The sequence below is a fragment of the Idiotropiscis lumnitzeri genome, chromosome 2 (assembly GCF_059441095.1).
Source record: "Idiotropiscis lumnitzeri isolate Australia: NSW breed Sydney's pygmy pipehorse chromosome 2, RoL_Ilum_1.0, whole genome shotgun sequence".
NCBI lineage: Eukaryota > Metazoa > Chordata > Actinopteri > Syngnathiformes > Syngnathidae > Idiotropiscis > Idiotropiscis lumnitzeri.
Genome location: NC_142392.1, coordinates 16,226,156 through 16,247,042, shown reverse-complemented (window position 1 = coordinate 16,247,042; position 20,887 = coordinate 16,226,156). Strand labels below are relative to the sequence as shown.

At 45.7% G+C, this 20,887-nt stretch overlaps 1 protein-coding gene and 1 pseudogene across 1 annotated transcript in view; one reads left to right on the top strand and one right to left on the bottom strand.

Annotated features, from left to right (window-relative positions):
* The window catches only part of LOC148341813 (uncharacterized), a 91,349-nt gene that overhangs the window by 45,499 nt on the left and 24,963 nt on the right, over positions 1 to 20,887 (top strand). The gene's annotated exons all lie outside the window — the stretch shown is intronic.
* The window catches only part of LOC148341815 (uncharacterized), a 17,677-nt pseudogene continuing 11,568 nt past the window's right edge, over positions 14,779 to 20,887 (bottom strand).

The following is a 20,887-nucleotide window of genomic DNA, read 5'->3' as shown; positions in this document are numbered from 1 at the left end:
CATTGTTTATGGTGGGGGCAATTCTCTCGCCAGGTCAGTGACCTTCCAGGGTATGAGAGTAATTTAAGGTGGTCACGAGTAAACTGGTCGTATCAACGGGGAGACGCATCTGCTTTCCCTCTGGGGGACTTTTGGAGGGAAATCCCAAAGACTAGCGTGATGGGAATGCATATGCGTCACGTCAAGTCAATTTTATTTGTATAGCCCTTAATCACAGACAGTCTCAAAGGGCTTTACATAACCACAATCGACATCCACTGATCTTAACCCCCAGGAGGGCAAGGAAAACTCAAAACCCCATTAGGGGAAAGTTGAGAAACCTTGAGAAGAGACCACAGATGGGGGAATCCCCCTTCCAGAATGACCAGGCTGCAATGGATGCCAACTGGGCAACATTTGACACGTAAAATGATGCTATACAATAATAGATGAGATAATATTAGAGTCAATTGAATGAAGTGCTGCAGGAAGATGACTTCAGTGGACTGGGTCCTCATCCAGGGCCGTAATATCCATGGCAGCATATCCGAAGATGAGCCTTCGATCTTGTACCGGTCAGTTGGTGTAAATTCAGAACAGCCACTTCCAAGTGAATCACCATCACCTAATTCCCACGTCGGGGAATTGGGAACAGAAAAAAAAAGAACAGAAGTAGTAAACAGGCCAACAAGTAGTTCAATGAAGTGCTGAAATATAAGGAAATCAGAAAAGGCGCTGCATGAAGACGACTTCGGCAGAGCACGTCCCTTCCCGGTTCGTCAGTGCCGTAATCTTCAAAGCATGTCCCCATCACCTAATTCCCAAGCAGGCGAAGAGGGGGCAGAAAAGAAAAGAAGCGGCAGTAAACAGGCCAACAAATAATTAAATTAGATGCTAAAGTATATAAATAAATTGATCAAATGTCGCGCTGCAGGAAGACGACATCACTGGAACAGGTGCATGCCCAGTTGGTCAAGGCCTTAAACTTCCTAGTGGGTCACCGTCACCTAATCTCCCAGCCGGGGGAAAAGGGGGCAGAAAAGAAAACAAAAGAAAAAAAAGCGGCAGTAAACAGGCCAACAAATATTTCAGCTAAATGCACAAGAGTATAAATGCGTCTTTAATAGTGTTTTGAACATTTCTACTGAGGTGGCGCCTCTAATATCTGAGGGAAGTGCATTCCAAAGCATTGGTGCCCGAATAGAGAACGCTCGAGAACCTGCAGACTTCTTTTTGGCTCGCGGGATCACTATAAGACCAACATCTTGTGAGCGAAGGTTTCGGGACGGAATATATGGTACCGTGAGGTCAACGAGATAGGAAGGTGCTAAGCCGTGCAAAATTTTAAAAGTAAGTAGCAGAACTTTAAAATCACATCTCAAGTGGACCGGAAGCCAATGCAAAATGGCTCATATCGGGGTAATATGATCAAACTTTCTCGTCCTAGTCAAGAGTCTAGCTGTTGCATTTTGAACTACAGTGGAACCTCGGTTCTCGACCATAATCCGTTCCAGAACCCTGTTCGAAAAGCGATTTGTTCGAACACCGAATTAAATGCAATAGTTGTACGCACTACTTTTCTTTTTTGCTAGTAGCAGCTTTGTTGCTTGCTCTGACCTTCTTTGGAGGCATGATTAGGGGCTAAAACACTTTGCAGCACGTAGCACGTCCGCACGCGACAACAATTGGTCAATTGGCCGCTCAGCATCCCACCCTCGCGTGCGCACTCACGCGTCATACCGGCGTTCGAACTCCGATGTTTGTTCGAACTGCGAAGCAAGAATTTCTCTTTTTTTTGTTCGAACGCCGATTTGTTCGACCTCAGAGTCGTTCGAGAACCAAGGTTCCACTGTAGTTATTTACCAGCTTTCGAGTGGTATTATTTTGAGAGAACGGCTCGTCGTCAATAAAACCGACCGAGGAGGAATGCTTAAACCCATCATGTATTGACACCTCAGTAGAAATTATATCAGTATGAGATGTACCAGCGTATGGTGTGTAGCGCTCAGATCTAGAAGAAAAGCTATGTGTGTTGTCCAAGTCTAGCATAGCGCTAGTTAGCTCTAGCCTTACAGACTCCATACCCTTCCTTACAGGCTCACTATTCGCCTGCAACCCGACCTGCTCTAATATGAATAGTCATGGAAGGCTCAAACAATAATCTATGTTTCTAGAAAGATTGATGGCGCCTTCCCAGTTAGGGTGAAGGCCGTCCATCCTCAGCAGGTCGGGTCTGCCCCAGAAAGAAGGCCAGTTATCTATAAACTGCAGTCCCTGCTCACTACAAAAACTAGCCAGCCACTTATTTAGCGAGAATAATCTACTAAACCTCTCATCATTGCCTCTCGCAGGCAAGGGGCCAGAGACAATTACTCGATGCCGACTCATCTTTCTGGCGAGATCACAAGTCCTTGCTATGTTTTTCTTTGTGATCTCTGATTGCTTCATCCTAGTGTCATTGGAGCCAACGTGTATCACTATATCTGAATAGCTAGCGTTGTTTGCACTGCGCTGGTGTATAGGTGTCTTGCGCGCTAGCTCCATAAGATTAGCTTCTATGTCGGGTGCTCTGGCCCCAGGAATACACATTACTGTGGCTGGATTTTCAAGCTTAATGTTGCGGGCAATGGAGTCACCTATCACTAAGGTGCGGGAGCCATGAGACCGAGGTGGAATGGAACTGCTATGTGTCTTAACAAGCTCACCGCGATTAGCAAGCCGTTTACGGCCAATGCTAACCAGACTAGCAGGTTGGCTACAACCCGTGCTAACAGTCGTGTGAGCCACATTTCCGCTTATCACATTATTCTGTTCTAGCTGGCGGACACGTCCCTCTATCAGGGAGAGTCTTTCCATGAGAATGGTGCAAGTGTTGCATGTGGTGGTGCACGAAACCATAGTTGCGTTTACTCACCCGGTTGTATGAAAGCGGAGGAACAGATGTCGCGCCGAAAGTGATGTCACGGGGAGTCAAGTTTAAAAGGGCAAATGTAACAAGCCACACAAGACCACACATGGAGAAAAACCTTTTTCCTGCTCAGTTTGTGGCAGAAGCTTCTTTGATAAGTCAACTTTAACAAGCCACACAACACATAGAGGAGAAAAACCTTTTTCCTGCTTGGTTTGTGGTGAAAGCTTTTCTATAAAGGCAAGTTTAACAAGCCACACAAGAATACACAGTGGAGAAAACCCTTTTTCTTGCTCAGTTTGTGGCAAAAGCTTCTCTGATAGTCAACTTTAACAAGCCACACAACACATAGTGGAGAAAATCCTTTTTCCTACTCAGTTTGTGGCAGATACTTCTCTGGAAAGTCAAATTTACAAACCCACACAGGAATACACAGTGGAGGGAAGCCTTTTTCCTGCTTGGTTTGTGGAAAATGCTTCTCTCGAAAGTCACATTTAACAGCGCACACAAGAACACACAGTGGAGAGAAGCCATTCAGTTGCAGCGTTTGTGCTCAAGAATTCTCCACTAAGCAGAGTGCTGAGAGACACGATTGTGCTGGTGAGAATTGCAGCAATCCTTGACAAAAAAAACTGAAGGAACTGACTCTTTGTGGTAAGATGTAAATGTGATTTTGGATGAAATATGATGTATTGAATTTTGCAAAGCTCTTTTATTGACACTAAGCCAATGTGATCATTGCCAGAAGAACCATTGGGTCTGAGTGATGATGATTTTTTTTGTGTGTGTTTACATCAAACATGTAAAATAAATTAATTGCCTTTGCCTGGAACAACATTTGTGAACATTATTCTTTTCCGTTGTGTTTTTGATTGTACCTAATGGAAAAGGTGTGAGAAGAAACGGTGCTTATGAAATCGGTGCCTTCCACAATCATCAATAAAATCACTTGTTCCACTTGCTCAACTGGCCTTTTTCCTGAGCCTTTGTGTTAGTAGAGTCATTTAAAAGTCTAATATAGAAAACAGTGTCAGTGTGAAAAGGTCGGTTTCTGATTGCCAAACTTACATTTATGAATAAAAAAGTTATTATTAGCAAATAAATTATGAAAAAAGCATCTACAGCACCACACTTCTTAAAGAAACAGAAAACAACATTTTCCCACTTTAAAGAAAAGTTTTTATAAAGAAATAAACTGACAAATTTATTGAAGTCCTTCCAAAATGTCCTTGAATATGAGCCGATCCAAAACAGGTGTTGAACTGTCTTAGCGTGGGTTCCACAAAAAGAGCAACTCTTCCGGTTTCTCTCTCTTCGGTACAAAACACAGTTTTACGCTTACAATGCAAACTGTGCCACAATTGTTAACCAAACAGGAGTCGGACGCGAGGGCTGATTCTGATTGGCTGTTTACTGGCAAATCGCATTTTATAACAGTATGACGTCCGGGTAGACTCAAAAACACAGGCCGTGTCCAAATTAACAGTCCGCGACCTCAGAAGGCCAGTTTGCAGGCTGGGTCCTCTGAAGCCAAACAAGGCTCCTCCTCATGTAGCCTGAATGGATCGCATAACCCGTGGTGAATTTGGACAGGCTCAATAGCTACAAATTAATAGGCTCCGTCCTTCGATGTCCAATATGGCGACCAGAATACGTCACTTCCGGTGCGACGAGACTGCTTACGCAGGTGTCCAAATTCACGCAGCCTCCGAGAACTAGCCTTCAAATCTGGCCTTGTTTCCATGGAGTTTCCATGGCGACGGGCCCTGAGGGAAGGCTACTAAAATGTAACCTTCGCAGCCTTAAATGCCTCGCTCTTCTTATGCCGTTCTACACTCTTCTTCGACAAAAAAAAACAAACGAAGCTACGTACGTGTTCCACCTCATCGGAGTGCACTTTCAGATATAAGTATAAGTTATTTGTATGTAATATGAAAACATCACTCATAAGAAATATTGGGCAGCAATGGTTGGATATTTAGCTCCAGATTAAGATCACTTTATCAGTTATCGGCCAAATATAAGGTCGTTCTAGTAACTCTTGTATAGAAGGTACGGCTGAAACATTTGAATTGTCGTAATTCTGCATGCATGCAAAATAGCATTATTTTATTTGATCTTTCTCTTTTGGGAGCAAGGAGATGACCGCGCGGCTGATCAAGCTGCAGAGGGAATCGTATACAGTGAACCCCCGGTTATCGCGGTTAATGGGGACCGAGACCACCCGCGAAAACTGAAAATCCGCGAAGTAGCGTCGCACCTTCAAAAAAAAAAAAAGACAAAAAAAAACACCGTGTATATATATATACTTCGCACCTATATATATATATATATTTATATATATATATATATATATATATATATATATAGGTGCGAAGTAGCGGCACACCTTCAAAAATGCTTAAAAAAAAATATATATATATATATATGTATATATATATATATATATATATATATATATACTGGTAGAGAGAGAGAGAGTGAAATTCATGTTATAACAAAAAAAAATTATTATTAAAACTTATTTTTTTATTCCCCAGCCATTATTTTTGTATTTATTCAATTACTTATTTTTGTATTTATTTAATTACTTTGACTTTTACCTGCTGGTATGCCGTCCGGTGTGACCTGTGAATGTTATGATCCTCCAGCAGAGCTGGAGGATTGAACAGGACTCTCCAAACGCAGACACGGGAAAAAAGGTGGTGATACAAAGATATTTATTATAATCACAATATAGTCAGTGTAATCAGCGCGTCTCGCAGCAGCTGACGAGACGATCGCTGGAGGAACGCCCACACAGCTGAAAAAACAAAAACACTCGCGGCACGACAGGCACGGATCATGACAGGCACGGATCATGACTGTGAAATGAAAGGTGGCATTCTTTATTTATTTATTTATTCATTCATAACTGACAGCCTCGCGCTCCGCCGGTGCCCGGGCGGAAGGTGCTCCTCTTCGGCTTACTGTGACGCGAGCATGCCCTCCTCCTCGGGAGCTTCCATTCGGTTAAACTTAGGGGCCGCTTGGCACCGCCCGTGCCCGGGGAAGGTGCTCCTATTCAGCTTACTGTGACGCGAGCATGCGCTCCTCCTCCGGAGCTTCCATTCGGTTAAACTTAGGGCCCGCTTGGCACCGCCCGTGCCCGGGGAAGGTGCTCATCTACGGCTTAACTGCCACGCACGCCGGCCGGAGCTCTGATACGGTCCGAACCACGCGAAACGTCGCCTCCAATCGTGTCCGGGGGAACCTGCTCTTCTTCGTCTGCTCTCTTCTTCGTCCACTCTCCTCTTCGGCGCACGCCGGCCGTCTAACCGCTTCAGCGCCCCCTTGTGCCGCTCGGCGAAACTACAATGCCCCCGAATATTTTTTAGACCCGCGAAGCACTGAACCCGCGAAAGGTGAACCGCGAAGTAGCGGGGTTTCACTGTATACGACTGCCTCTTTACGGGAGGCCAAGTTCTTCGCAGCCAGTGCATGGTGTAAAATAAAATATCACGGGAAAAACATTTGACGGGTTATTGTCTTATCTATTTCCATCCATTTACTCAAGATGCGCTAATTCAATGGTACCTAATCTTTCTTGGGTTGTGTACCCTCGGGTACCCCCCTGACTCTTATGTGTTGATTATTCACTAAATGTATGTAACAGAACTGTTCATTAATTATTATTTTCTCTACCTTAACGTGATTTGTTAGGAATTGGATATGAAATAGGATATTAGAATATTTAAGTCACATATATTTCAATAGTAGGGAGCAAAACAAAGAAATAAAACTGCCTTTGTTGAAACGAACTCATGAAATAAGACTCTACAAACTGGGTTTAGAAATGCGGAGACAAGAATTGGAGAGACAGAGGTTGGCAGAGGAGAGAAGAGCAACTGAGAGGAGGGAGACGAAGGTTTTTCAGTTTAATGGAAAAAATGATTGATCAAAATAAAAATCAATGCTTGGTGTTCAAGACTAAAATTTATATAGCATTCACTTAAAAGTAAACAAAAACCGGGGTACTTTCAAAACAGATGAACTAGTTTGTATCGCTCAACAATTTATTTCACGTGTTTACATGCATTTGTCCCAGTCACAGCTTTAGATCAGCTTCTTCAAACAAAAGTGAAAAAGCCCAGGTTTGCAAAAGACCAAAACTTTTACAATAATATGAAGATGCCACCATGTGTCTGTTTTGCTTACAAACTGTTGGGAACAAACAAAATGGATAAATTAAGTACATCATAACTCACAGTAAATTCACAGAAATAACTATTCACAGTAAATGAATAAAAAGCATTCCCCAGTTCATAACAGTTGCAGGATAAACCTGAGTGTGCCAGTGCTATTTTTTAATTCTCGCCTGAGCAGGGACTCATTTGGAGCATGGATGGAACCTTTCTTCCAGGACCCATGACATGGATGGGGCACAATGAGGAGTCCTGATCTTCCTCTCCTGACTCGAAGTGGGGCATCACACCGGTTGCAGTGTCCACTACATCATCCATTACGTGGGGGTTTGCAGGGGTGGCTGGGGCAATTGATGGCTGCCATGTCACGACAAAAGATGGGATAGATTTATTAACCATTCATTACATTGTATATGAATCTATTTTTCCATCTGCTGATATTTTGCCATGTTTGTGCGCCTTGGAATGATGAATGTTGAAGCGCCGGGCCCACACACCCTGCACCGGCCGCTTGTAAGGAGTGATGACGGGGAGTGGTCGTGTGGCACAGGTACCCTCCATCTGCCAAGATGAAGTGCCCTGGAGGAGGATACAACCCTCTTTGGTAAAGGGGGCTGTGGCGGAGGACCCTGGAGTCGTGGACTGATCCAGGCCAGCCCATGTAGATGTCCAGAAAGCGACTCTGATGGTCACATACAGCTTGCATAATTATGCTGCTGTAAAGCTCGCGGTTCTTATAAGTCGTGACCATCAAGGTCACTTGGAGGCTTGATTCGGACATGACAACCATCTATTGCTCCAGCAACTTTTGCAAATGCATGGTGCCTCGCCAGCCCTGCAAATCCCTGGGTCACTGCCTGAAGGTCTCCTGCAGTGTTGGGGAAGTGGATGACTCTATGGCAAAGAGCCACCACTTCCCCAGTGACCCGGTGGATGATGTAGTGGACGGTGGACCGCGGCATCCAAAATGCTCGTGCCACCACCCGATATGATGCCCCACTCTCCAGCCAGAAGAGAAAGAACTGGACCTCGATCTCGGCACCCCATCAATGTCTTTGGTCTTGGTCCAGGAGGTTCAGCAACACTCTGAAAGAGTACCTGCTCGAGCGAAAGACCGGTTGGAGATCCTCTCCATTGAAAAAAAACGGTCCAACACTGGGACACCCAGGTTTATCCTGCAGTTTGGACTTCTTGGCTGTTAATGTTTTGAATAAAAAAGAAAATGAACGCATGAATTATTGTATTTGTTTCATTTGCTTGCATAATTCCGACATTAACACCAACTTTGTCATGATCCGGCTCCTCCCCAGCTGCCGAGCCCCGTGCCGGCTCCCCGCCCGCTGCTGAGCCCCGTTCCGGCTCCCCGCCGGCTGCTGAGCCCTGTTCCGGCTCCTCCCTAGCTGTTGAGTCCCGTCCGGACTTCCTGCCAGCTGCTGAACCCCGTTCCGGCTCCCCGCCAGTTGATACGCCCCGTCCCGGTTCACCTCGAGCGGCGGGGGCCCGTTCTGGCCTCCCGAGAGCTGCTGACCCCCGCTCCGGCGCCTCGCCAGCGTCACAAGTCCCTGTTCTGGCGGAGCACGTCCTGCGTCCGCCACCAGCCCCTGTTCCGGCGGAGCACGCCCTGCGTCCGCCACAAGTCCCTGTTCCGGCGGAGCACGCCCTGCGTCCGTCACAAGTCCCTGGTCCGGCGGAGCACGTCCTGCGTCCGCCACCAGCCCCTGTTCCGGCGGAGCACTCCAGGCGTCCGCCACAAGTCCCTGTTCCGGTGGAGCACGTCCTGCGTCCGCCACAAGTCCCTGTTCTGGCGGAGCACGTCCTGCGTCCGCCACCAGCCCCTGTTCCGGCGGAGCACGCCCTGCGTCCGCCACAAGTCCCTGGTCCGGCGGAGCAAGCCCTGCGTCCGCCACCAGTCCCTGTTCCGGCGGAGTACGTCCTGCGTCCGCCACAAGTCCCTGTTCTGGCGGAGCACGTCCTGCGTCCGCCATCAGTCCCTGTTCCTGCGGAGCACGCCAGGCGTCCGCCACAAGTCTCTGTTCCGGCGGAGCACGCCACGCGTCCGCCACAAGTCCCTGTTCTGGCGGAGCACGTTCTGCGTCCGCCACCAGTCCGGGCTCCGGCGGAGCATGCTCTGCGTCCGCCACCAGTCCCTGTTCCGGCGGAGCACGCCCTGCGACCGCCACCAGTCTCTGTTCGGGCGGAGCACGTCCTGCGTCCGCTACCAGTCCCTGTCCCCGCTGCACCTGGCCCGCCGCCGCTCCAAGTCCCGGCCTCTGGTGCGCTCCAAATCCCTGCCTTGGCGGCGCCAAATCCCTGCCTTGGCGGCGCCAGATGGTCCGCCGCCACCCCAATTCCCTGTCCCGGCGGCGCCCGAGGACACGCCATCGCTTCCCGTCGCTGCCTCGGCGGTGCTCGACGATCCGCCGTCGCCCCAAGCTCCTGCACCGGTGGTGGAGGACGACACGCCGCCGCCTCGCGTCTCTGCCCCGGCGGTGCCAGATGAACCACCGCCCCTTCTCGCCTCCGTGTCGGCGGCGTCCGACGATCCACTACCGCTCCAGATTCCTGCCTCGGCGGTGGACCATGACCAGCCGCCGCCTGCCGCCCTTGCCTCGGCGGCATCCGACGAACCGCCACCACTCCACGTTCCTGTCTCGGCGGGGCTTGACAACCAGCCGCCGCTCCACTTTCCTGTCTCTGCAGGGTTCGAGGACCAGCCGCCATGCCACGTTCCTGTCCCGGCCGGGTTCGACGACCAGCCGCCGCCGCCGCTCCACGTTCCTGTCTCGGCGTGGTTCGACGACCAGCCGCCGCTCCACGTTCCTGTCCCGGCGGGGTTCGACGACCAGCCGCCGCCGCCGCTCCACGTTCCTGTCTCGGCGGGGTTCGACGACCAGCCGCCGCCGCCGCTCCACGTTCCTGTCTCGGCGGGGTTCGACGACCAGCCACCGCTCCACGTTCCTGTCTCGGCGGGGTTCGACGACCAGCCGCCGCCCCAAGTGCCTGCCTCGACGGCGGTCGACTTCCCACCGCCGCGTCTCGTCCCGGCTCCGGCGGGGTCCGGCGTTCCACCGTGCCTCGTCTCCGTCTCGGCGGCGTCCGACGTCCCGCCATCGCTCCAAGTTCCTGCCTCGGCTGCGCCCGCCTCAACGCCGGTCCAAGCTCCGTCCTCTGCAGCACCCAGCGTCCCGCCGCCGCCCCTCGTCTCAGCCCCATCAGCGGACTCAAGGTGGCGTTTGGGTCGTCCCGGACGTCCGCCTGAATGGCCCCATCGGGACGCACTGGTCTGGCCACCCGCACGGCCCCCTGAAGGGCCACGAAAGGACTCGCTGGTCTGGCCCCCCGGGCATCCGCCAGACCGGCCTCGATCACGGGTCGTTGACCCACCTCCCGACCCCTTCCGCCCACCCTTGTTTTTGGGACATGGTTTTTTCTTTTTTGTTATTCTTGGGGACGGCTGGAATCCGTCCCTTGAGGGGGGGTACTGTCATGATCCGCGTCGGGCATGACAGCCTTTTGTTATTGTTTTCGTCACCTCCCTGCCATGTGTCTTTTGTTATTGTTTTCGTCACCTCCCTGCCATGTGCTTTGTGTTATTGTTTTCGTTCTCACCAGCCACGCACCTGTTCCCAGTTCACGATCACACACCTGCTCCCCATCTGCTCCCCTGATTACCGGACTACTTATGCCTTCCATGCCCTCAACCCAGTGTCGGGTCATTATCCCGTTTGGCTCATGTCTCGCTCTGCCTCCCGATCGCCTGACACTTTGTGCTCTCGTGCCTGCCTGACTCCTGCTTGCTCTGTTTCCCCGACTAGCCGACCTGAACCCGTCCGGACCCGCTCAGCCCGCCATCGCCTCCGAGATCCTGCCCGGCAATCATCCCGCCAGCGCTCCCCGCTCCGCCGTGCCTCCCGCTACCTCGCCAGCCCGACGTCGCCTCCCGGCACTTCCTGCTTCGCCGCACTCTCGTCCGCGCCGCCCGGCGCCTTCCGCTCTGACGCACGACCATCTGCCGCCTCCGGTGACCGCCATTCCGACACCAGCACGTCGGCGTCGCTCGACGCGATCCACTCCGACGACCGCCTAACGTTGGACTCTCATCCGCTCGCTTCCCCCCTCCGCTCCTCAATAAATCCTGTTCTCCCCTTACCTGTCGCTCTTGGGTCCTCCTTCCTTCCCACACGGTTCAGTGATCCGTGACAAACTTAATTTTAATAACTCTGGCCCTAAACTCTCTAGTGGTATTCTGGTGTTTTGCTAGATGTAAAAGTATGTATTTGGTCACAAACTAAACACAGGGACAATAAAGCCATCACAAGTATCTAAGCTTACAAAAACTATTTAAGAATGTATACAATTATTTAATTTCCATTCAATATTCGTTTTCCCCCCGCGAGCCATCACTTTACCGTGGTGGAGGGGTTTGTGTGTCCCAATGATCCTAGGAGCTAAGTCGTCGGGGGCTTTTGCCCCTGGTAGGGTCACCCATGGCAAACAGGTCCTCGGTGAGGGTCCAGACAAAGCACGGCTCACCAAACCCCCTTATGAAGCACAAAATTATTGGACCACGATTTCCCTTGCCTGGACGCTGGTCACCGGGGCCCCCCTCTGGAGCCAGTCCTGGAGGTGGGGCTCGTCGGCGAGCGCCTGGTGGCCGGGCCTGCACCCATTGGGCTCGGCCGGGCACAGCCCGAAAAGGCAACGTGGGTCCAATTATAGAGGAATCACACTCCTCAGCCTCCCTGGTAGGGTCTACTCAGGGGTACTGGAGAAGAGGGTCCGTCGGGAGGTTGAATCTCAGATCCAAGAGGAGCAGTGCGGTTTTCGTCCTGGCCGTGGAACAGTGGACCAGCTCTACACTCTCTACATATACAAAGAAAGCTTTTACAACAGTCTGGGAATTGAAATAGATATAGATATAAAATTTGGTGGGTCTACGTTAATTACAATATCTTATTCAAGTGCCTGATACAAGCTTCACAAACAAGTTTAAAAAGGTGATTGAGTGCAATTAATGGTTACCAGACGAACAAGTGTGTCTGCACATAGACGAGAATGCAAGTCAGTAAATAAAGACACACAAGCTTGCAGCATTACGTTACCTGCGTGACTTCTTAGAAGACAGAACATTACATGGTACCAGGTCGCGGGTCAAGAAAAGGACTGACGCGAGATGGACTCCGTAAGGCCACCAGAAGCGCTGAAAATGACGGTAAATGTGGACGCGAGTTCAAGCAACAATTCCTGCTCTACCTTGCCGACGTGGGAGTCGGAAACAGAGCGGACGAAAGAAAAATAGCCCTTTTGCGAACCAATGCCGGAACCGAGGCCATCGAGGTATTAAACACCTTTGTTTATGATGAACCCGAAGATAAAGACAAGTTTGAAAAGGTCCTGTGGATTTAATTGCAGATACACTTGCAAAGACATTTTCAAGTCGGACCTTTCAAGAGAAGCTATATCGTCCAACACTCACTCAGTGGTGCGTAAGTGTGTTTCTGGATATTATTTGTCCAGCCGTGGTGTCATAAATGATGGTATTTTGATGGGGATTCATTCAAGTACTGAACTCTCACACACACACGAGAACACACCTACCTTGCAGAACAGCATTGTGATGTGTTTTTATATACCCTATTCAGTACTGAATTCCTTTGCACTCTCTTATTTATTTATCTAATTTATATATTTGTCTGTATTATTGTTGTATTGCACTGGAGAGGGGAGCCCTCTAATCTCGTTGCACACTTGAGTACAATGACAATAAAGGGATTTCTAATTTCTAATTCTAAAGTAGTACAAAGTAGGACTTCACTGAAGGCACAGGTGTGAAATGCACTGAAGTAACTTAAAAATTAAAAGTAAAAAAATTACGATTGTTGAAGAATTTGCAAGAAAGAACTCAATCTGATCGAAATGTTGTGCTTTGACGAATGTTGATAAATAATATTTTCCAGGAGGTATTTATTTCTTTGTTGTTTATTCATTCAATTCTATACTTATTTCAATATTTGAGTATTGTTTTTCTTTCAATATGTCGTATATTTTGTCTTTGAAGTGTGGGTCCTTGCTGCCTTCCGGAGAGGCAGCCGAGCAAGGCTGGATTGGCGATGGTTCGAAAAAGATTTTATTCTCGTCACATGCTGATGTCAAAAGAAGTCTCCCCAAAAACGTGCGAGCCCCCTCTCAGACATTCCCTTCTTATAGGGAATGCCCAAATAGGACATGAATATCTAATTTTCCCTTGTTGCATATGCATTCCCATCCCGCTAGTCTTCGGGATTTCCCTCCAAAAGTCCCCCAGAGGGAGAGCAGATGCGTCTCCCCTTTGATACGACCAGTCTACTAGTGACCACCTTTAATTACTCTCATACCCTGGAAGGTCACTGACCTGGCGAGAGAATTGCCCCCACCATCAACAATGCTCAGGCCTATTTTCTCTCAGGGCAGTATCTGGTTACATCGGAACTTCAGAACCAAGACTGGTCACTTCTGTGAGCTCCAGTCCCTTCATAGTTTCAGAAAGAGAATTACATCCCATATCTATATTAGGCCATTTAAAAATACACAACTTTTTTTTTTATTTATTTCAATGTATATTTAAGCTTGCTTATGTAATAATACAATATTTATTCAATTGTTTTAGTATGTAAAATTATCAACAATTTGAACCTTTTTATTTCACACTTGAATATTTCTGAACATATTTGTTCTTTTGAAAATGTGTGCAATTTAAATTATTCCATCCATCCAGCCATTTTCTGCCGCTCATACAGGGTCGGGTTATTGAATTAATTTTTAAGTATTTTTTTATAATTCAATATTTATTTCAAGATCAGGACTCTTCTCAATTAGTTCAATATTTATAAAATGTTTCTATATTTGTTCATTGAATTAAGTCTGTAGGTGGTTTCCAATTTTACATTTTAATATTTTCCTATTTCACTATATAAATAATTCAATGTATAAAAAATATAATACAGCATGAAAAAAAATATTTGGTATATTTGACAAAATGATAGTTTTTTCCAAAGTGAGATTCTGCTTAGCAACAAACCCCAAACACTTGATAGAGCTCAACCCATTAAGTGTATTTTGCAGAAATTTATTCAGAAAGCATAATATTAAATGTGAGGGGATATTTGAAGAGTTTGAGTTATGTTCAATGGACCATACATATACGAGCCAGCCAAACACAGCAAGAAAACCAGCGCTGACTCCAGTCGCCATCAAGTTGCCAACTCCTGACATACCAAAACCTTTGAGAGAAACTGAGCCGATTTGCGTTTCTCTGTCTGGTTCTTTTTATAGTTCAACTTCGAGTTCTGTTTTTCACCTTTTCACACAGCGTAATGAAGGCCAGTTGAGCAAGTGGAACAAGTGATTTTATTGATGATTGTGGAAGGCAACGATTTCATAAGCACCGTTTCTTCTCACACCTTTTCCATTAGGTACGATTAAAAAGACGACTGAAAAGCATAACGTTAACAAATGTTGCTCTAGGCAAAGGCAATTAATTTTATTGACATGTTTGATGTAAACACAAAAAAAAATCATCATCACTCAGACACATTGCTTCTTCTGGCGCTGATCCCATTGGCTTAATGTCGATAAAAGAGCTTTGCAAAATTAAATTTTTCATATTTTATTCAAAATCACATTAACATCTTACCACAGTCAGTTGCTTCAGTTTTTTGTTGTCTTTTTTTTAAGCTTCAAGGATCGCTGCAATTCTCACCAGCACAATCGTGTCTCTCAGCAAGACGTTGAGTGAAGAATTTTTTAGCACAAACGCTGCAACTAAATGGCATGTCTCCACTGTGTGTTCTTGTGTGGCTTTGTGAACTTGACTTTACAGAGAAGCTTTTGCCACAAACTGAGCAGGAAAAAGGTTTTTCTGCACTGTGTGTTCTTGTGTGGGTTGTTAAATTTGACTTTACAGAGAAGCTTTTGCCACAAACTGAGCAGGAAAAAGGTTTTTCTCCAGTGTGTAATCGTGTATGTGTTTTTAAATTCCACTTAAAAGAAAAGCTTTTGCCACAAACTGAGCAGGAAAAGGGTTTTTCTCCACCGTGCGTTCTTGTGTGGCTTCGTAAATGCGACTTTAGAGAGAAACTCCTGGCACAAACTGAGCAAGAAAAAGGTTTTTCTCCAGTGTGTGTTCTTGTGTGGCAAGTTTAATTTGACTTTACAGAGAAGCGTCTACCACAAACTGAGCAGGAAAAAGGTTTTTCTCCACTGTGTGTTTTTGTGTGTTTTGTTAAACTTGACTTTTGAGAGAAGCATTTTCCACAAACTGAGCAAGAAAAAGATTTTTCTCCACTGTGTGTTATTGTGTGTTCTGTTAAACTTGACTTTTGAGAGAAGCATTTTCCACAAACTGAGCAAGAAAAAGGTTTTTCTCCACTGTGTGTTCTTGTGTGTTTTGTTAAATTTCCCTTTTCAGAGAATCCTTTGCCACAAACTGAGCATGAAAAAGGCTTCTCTCCACTGTGTGTTCTTGCGTGCCTTACTAAATGAGACTTTTGAGAGAAGCTTTTGTCACAAACTGAGCATGAGAAAGGCTTCTCTCCACTGTGTGTTCTTGCGTGCCTTACTAAATGAGACTTTTGAGAGAAGCTTTTGCACAAACTGAGCAAGAAAAAGGTTTTTCTCCACTGTGCATTCTTGTGTGGATTGTTAAATCAAACTTTTGATAGAAGCTTTTGCCACAAACTGAGCAAGAAAAAGGTTTTTCTCCACTGCGCGTTTTTGTGTGCCTTACTAAATGAGACTTTCGAGAGAAGTTTTTGCCACAAACCGAGCAGGAAAAAGGTTTTTCACCACTGTGTGTTTTTCTGTGCCCTTTTAAAGACAGCTTTGAAGAGAATGAGTCAGTGTGACATGCCCTTTCACCTTTGGCTTGCCCATCATCATCGTCATGAGCATCATCATCGTCATGAGCGTCTGATAATGTGTCCTCATTATGTACTTGTGATGGTCCCCAGTGGTCTTCATCACCTTCTGTTGTCACGTAATGACTTGAACTGCTGCTTGGAGGCTCCGCCCCTCTCTTGTCCTCACTCTCATCCTTGTTTTCATCTTCAGTCTTTATAGGGAGAACGTTCACTGGTGACTTGTTGATCTCCTCCTCCTCCTCCTCCTTTTTGATGTGAGTCAAGTCTGGCTCCTCTTTTACATAAAGGAGATCGTTTTCACTGACGTCTGCAGGACACAGAAAGACAAATTTGGTTTGGTCAAGTCAAACCTCATGCAGCGACTTTGTCTTATATTGTTTCTACCGTGCTACCTTGACTTGTGCCTGCCGCAGACGGAGCAATGCGTGCGACCCCAAGTTGGACCGGACCATGGGGGCATTTCACAAAATTACGTCCTACGATGTAAACCTCCCTTTAGCAGCACAACTGTGATAAACGAGCATTTAAAAAGGAAGCACGTTGCGGCTGATGCCCGATTTCATTCCTGACATAGTCACAGACGTTTCTGGAATATGTATTCTAATTCAACTAAGATACACCATAATATTTTAAGAGTTCACTGAATCATTTTGGAATTGCAATGATGCTTAACAGCCAAAGGGTGTCAGTAATGAGTAACAAAGTAACACAAGACCTCCCACTGATACATCATGATTGTCATTTGGATAAATTACCAGGAACTATGAGTTGTGGGGGTGATGCAAACCACCTGGGCCACAGGAACTTTATGACCAGGAACTAAATGTTCCTGGCCTTGTTGGTAGAAAAGGGGGTTGTGGCGTACTCCCTTTTTAAGCCCATAGTAAGCCAAAGATGCAGATGCATTCCTTGCAGCATGCGCTTGTTCACTGATGAGATCCGTGCAACCCTGGATGGATGCATTCAATGTATTTTAAATGTTTGGATGGGGTGAAACTACGCACACGTGCACAAAACAGTGCAGGGCCACCCGAGGTTCATTGACTCTCACCCGACCAAGCCAGTAAAAATAAATAAATAAGACCAATCCGTGCTTGATTTAAAAAAAAAAAAAAACTTAATATTTTGTGTTTTATTCACTAAAATTGATCAACCGCTATTGACGTTTTCGCGGCAGTGTGCACATTTTTAGAGTCAGGCGGAATTCCTTCCGTAAGGAATTGCTTGAACAAAATATAAAAACCAGAAAATGTTATTTTGTTATTTCAAATGTAAATTTTATACTGGGAAAAACATGGAGTTCACCCCCCACTATTGGTTATTCTTTGGCATATATTTTCTGCACTGATTACATTTGACATAAACAATTGCTCAGCAGACCTGCAAGTAAAAGGCAATATTTAAAAATAAAACGGCAATAACCTTGAACGCATTTCCCCAAACAACTTAATGTTGTGATGCATATTTCTAATGAAAGAAAGTCGTTCTTTACAAAGCAAATGAGAGTAACACGTGTACAAACCTGCTTTGAGTGGCACAACACGAGGCTGGTTGCAAACTTCGTCCAGCAGTTGAAGATGTTGCTCGTTCTCTTCTTTTATTCCACAAAGTTCCTCTTTGTACTTGGGTGTCGTTCTTTCACACATTTTCAAATGATAATTCCAAAAAATCCGCACTCGATCTCTGCTTGGCGATGAGTCATGTGCCTCTTTTCGTTAGCGGCTAGCTAGCTAACAAGCTAAGCTAACTCCGCCGAAAAGCATCAACGCGCGAAGATGAGGTTATCGGGACACAAATACTTAATGAATTATGTCGTAGTCCTTTAGAGTAGCACTGGACATCCTTTGAGAAAATTACAGTCAGTTCCACATAAATCAGAAGAATTTAGCGGTGGGTGTTTTTGTTCCGGTGTGGACGGGTCGGTGTATGTGGTCGAGGTCCTTCGGAAGCTGCGCGCTTGCTAATGACGTCATGCTTTAAGCACGTATTTTTCAAATATCTTTCTTTGCCTCTGTGTTTGTTTTTACACCTGGCTGTTCTCTTTTAATATATATTCTATGTAATATTTTAATTCGGTTGATAAAAAAAATGTAACAAAATAATTAAAATAACGCCACATAAGCGAGTCAGCTCCGACGTCACTCTCCCCCTATGCCCGGAGAAGCCGCTGCTGGAACAGTAGTGGGACGTTTACGTTTCTCCTACCGAACTTGCAACAATGCTGTGGTTCACTCGGGCTGCAAGATTGTATGAATATAATGTCGGCATATACTCGCAGTGCCTCTCAATTATTTCACGCCCGCCCCTACCAAGAAGAAAAAGATTCGCGCCCCCCCCCCACCGCCAATTTTTTTCTGTCTTTGTATATTGAGATTAGATTGTCAATAAAATATCCCTTAACTAACCTACATTGATAAGAAATATAATTTCGAGAACTATTATAGAGAGGATCTCGAAGCTCAGTACTCTGTTGTGCAAATATTGATGAGATGACAAATATTTGTCATGTCATGTGATTATCCACACCGCTTTTCCTGAACAGGGTCGCGGGAGAGTGCTGGAGCCTTTCCCAGCTGACAACGGGCGAAAGGCGCACTACACCCTGAACTGCTCGCCAGCCAGTCTCAGGGCAGACTTAGACACCGTCACTGAGTGGGAACTGAACCCACGTTGCCTGCACACAACTCAGGCGAGTGTACCACTACACCATCAGTGACATGATAAATATTTACGAATACGTTTTTTGTCAAAAACTTTATTAACATTAACAAACAGTTAGTAATACGTACATAATATAGAAAAGACAAAAAGAAGAGCTTGGGGGATTTTAATGTCAGTTTCTAATGAGAACATGAGGGGTTAATGTCTGTATGTCTATCAGGGTGCAATATTAGCTTCGCCAGCAGAGGGTGCCTAGGACCTTGCTTATCAGAGCCGACGCTGACTACAGTAGCAGAAGAACAGTCAGTTTGTGATGACGCAAGAGAAGCTGCGCTTCAAGAACATTTCTGAATGTTACTATTGTGCCCTGACAGGTAAAATCTATTGTAAATATAGCTAAAAGTTATAAGCAAGAGTAGACAATGGTCACAAACATTGCAGGTGTTGTAGATGTCTAGTTAGATAGAAGATGTGTGTATATAAATTAGTTTTTGAATATGATTCGTGACGACGTACGTTTGCAATGGCGGATACGTTGTGCGACGCGATCGCGGGAGACGAAACAATACAGCATGATATGTGTAATTTGGTAACTGACGTTGCGAGGTGTTTAGAAGTTGAAGTTGTGGCCAAAGTTAATGTGAAACAGGATAGGTTGTGTCATGAGGTGCCAGTATTAATCTTAGTGTTTTGCCAAGCTAAGCTCCAAAGTGCATGTTGTGGGCTTCTATTAGCACTAACCCATTAGCCAGTGCTGGAAACCATTGCCCACATTTAATGTTTTAGAAATCTATTAATTCTTAGGTTTCATCACAAAGATATACAATGTTCATCCTGAAGTTCTCAATGTTTAAGACAACTGTAGTAAAGTAGATTAAACCAGTTCAGTATGTGAAAAAGTATTGTAAGAGCAACAGCTAAAACCCTTTAATTTAATTATATTTCATTAAATTATAGTCTTTGTTATTAAACGTGCATATTGTGTTTTCCTCGCTAACATAATACAGCAAGTTATGTGGTCTAAGATATAAAACCATTGTCATAGAATTGTCAGAAATTGTAATAGAAATGGTTTTGGTGTGACGGTAGCAGAAGAACAGTCAATTTGTGAGGACGCAAGAGAAGCTGTGCTTCAAGAACATTTCTGAATGTTACTATTGTGCCCTGACAGGGAGAAGTGCTGCTGATTGGAGAAAAATAAATATGTTGCACGGCAGATGAGTTGGCCCATCATTTCAAGCTGTGTAACATGTGCATGGAGGCTTGCAACCTCATTTTGGAACGGGAAATTTAACTAACAACTGTCTGGGAAGCAGAAGCTTGGGAATTACCTAAAACAGAGTAATTGTCAACCTGTTCAGGGATTGGAGAACAGTTAAGGGAAACATGGGGAAATCAAACAGTAAAAAGCTAGAAAAAAAGGATCCGAAACAACAATTGACGTGTAAGGACTAGAAATTTATAGAAAGCCAATGTCCGGAAAAAGTAAAACATTTAAACTTATGCTTGCGTAATGAAAGCCAGTTGAGCAAGTGGAACAAGTGATTTTATTGATGACTGTGGAAGGCACCGATTTCATAAGCACAGTTTCTTCTCACACCTTTTCCATTAAATACGATTAAAAAGACAACTGAAAAGCATAATGTTAAAAAATATGTATTAAGCTGACCAGCGAATTCATGTTATAACAAAAAAACAAATATTAAAACTTATTATTTTTTTATTCCCCAGCCATTATTTTTGTATTTATTCAATTACTTCGACTTTTACCTGCTGGTACGCCGTCCGGTGTGCCCTGTGAATGTTATGATCCTCCAGCAGAACTGGAGGATTGAAGAGGACTCTCCAAACGCAGACACGGAAAAAAGGTGGTGATACAAAGATAGTGTAGCGACTTTGTAAATAGTTCAAGGGTTCTGTGTTTTCCTCTTTTTTGTGGAGGCTGTGAAGGCAGCAGGGGAGTGAACGTTATGTTGTTGTTGTGTTGCTCTCTCTCTGATCGGCGTGGTTGCGGCCAATAGCAGCCGTTTTTGGCTTAATAATAAAAGCGTTCGCTGATGGACAAATTGGCCTGATATTATACAACGTTACAATATTTATTATAATCACAATATAGTCAGTGTAATCAGCGCGTCTCGCAGCAGCTGATGGCATGGCGCGAGACTATCGCTGGAGGAACGCCCACACAGCTGAAAAAACAAAAACACACGCGGCATGACAGGCACGGATCATGACAGTGAAATGAAAGGTGGCATTCT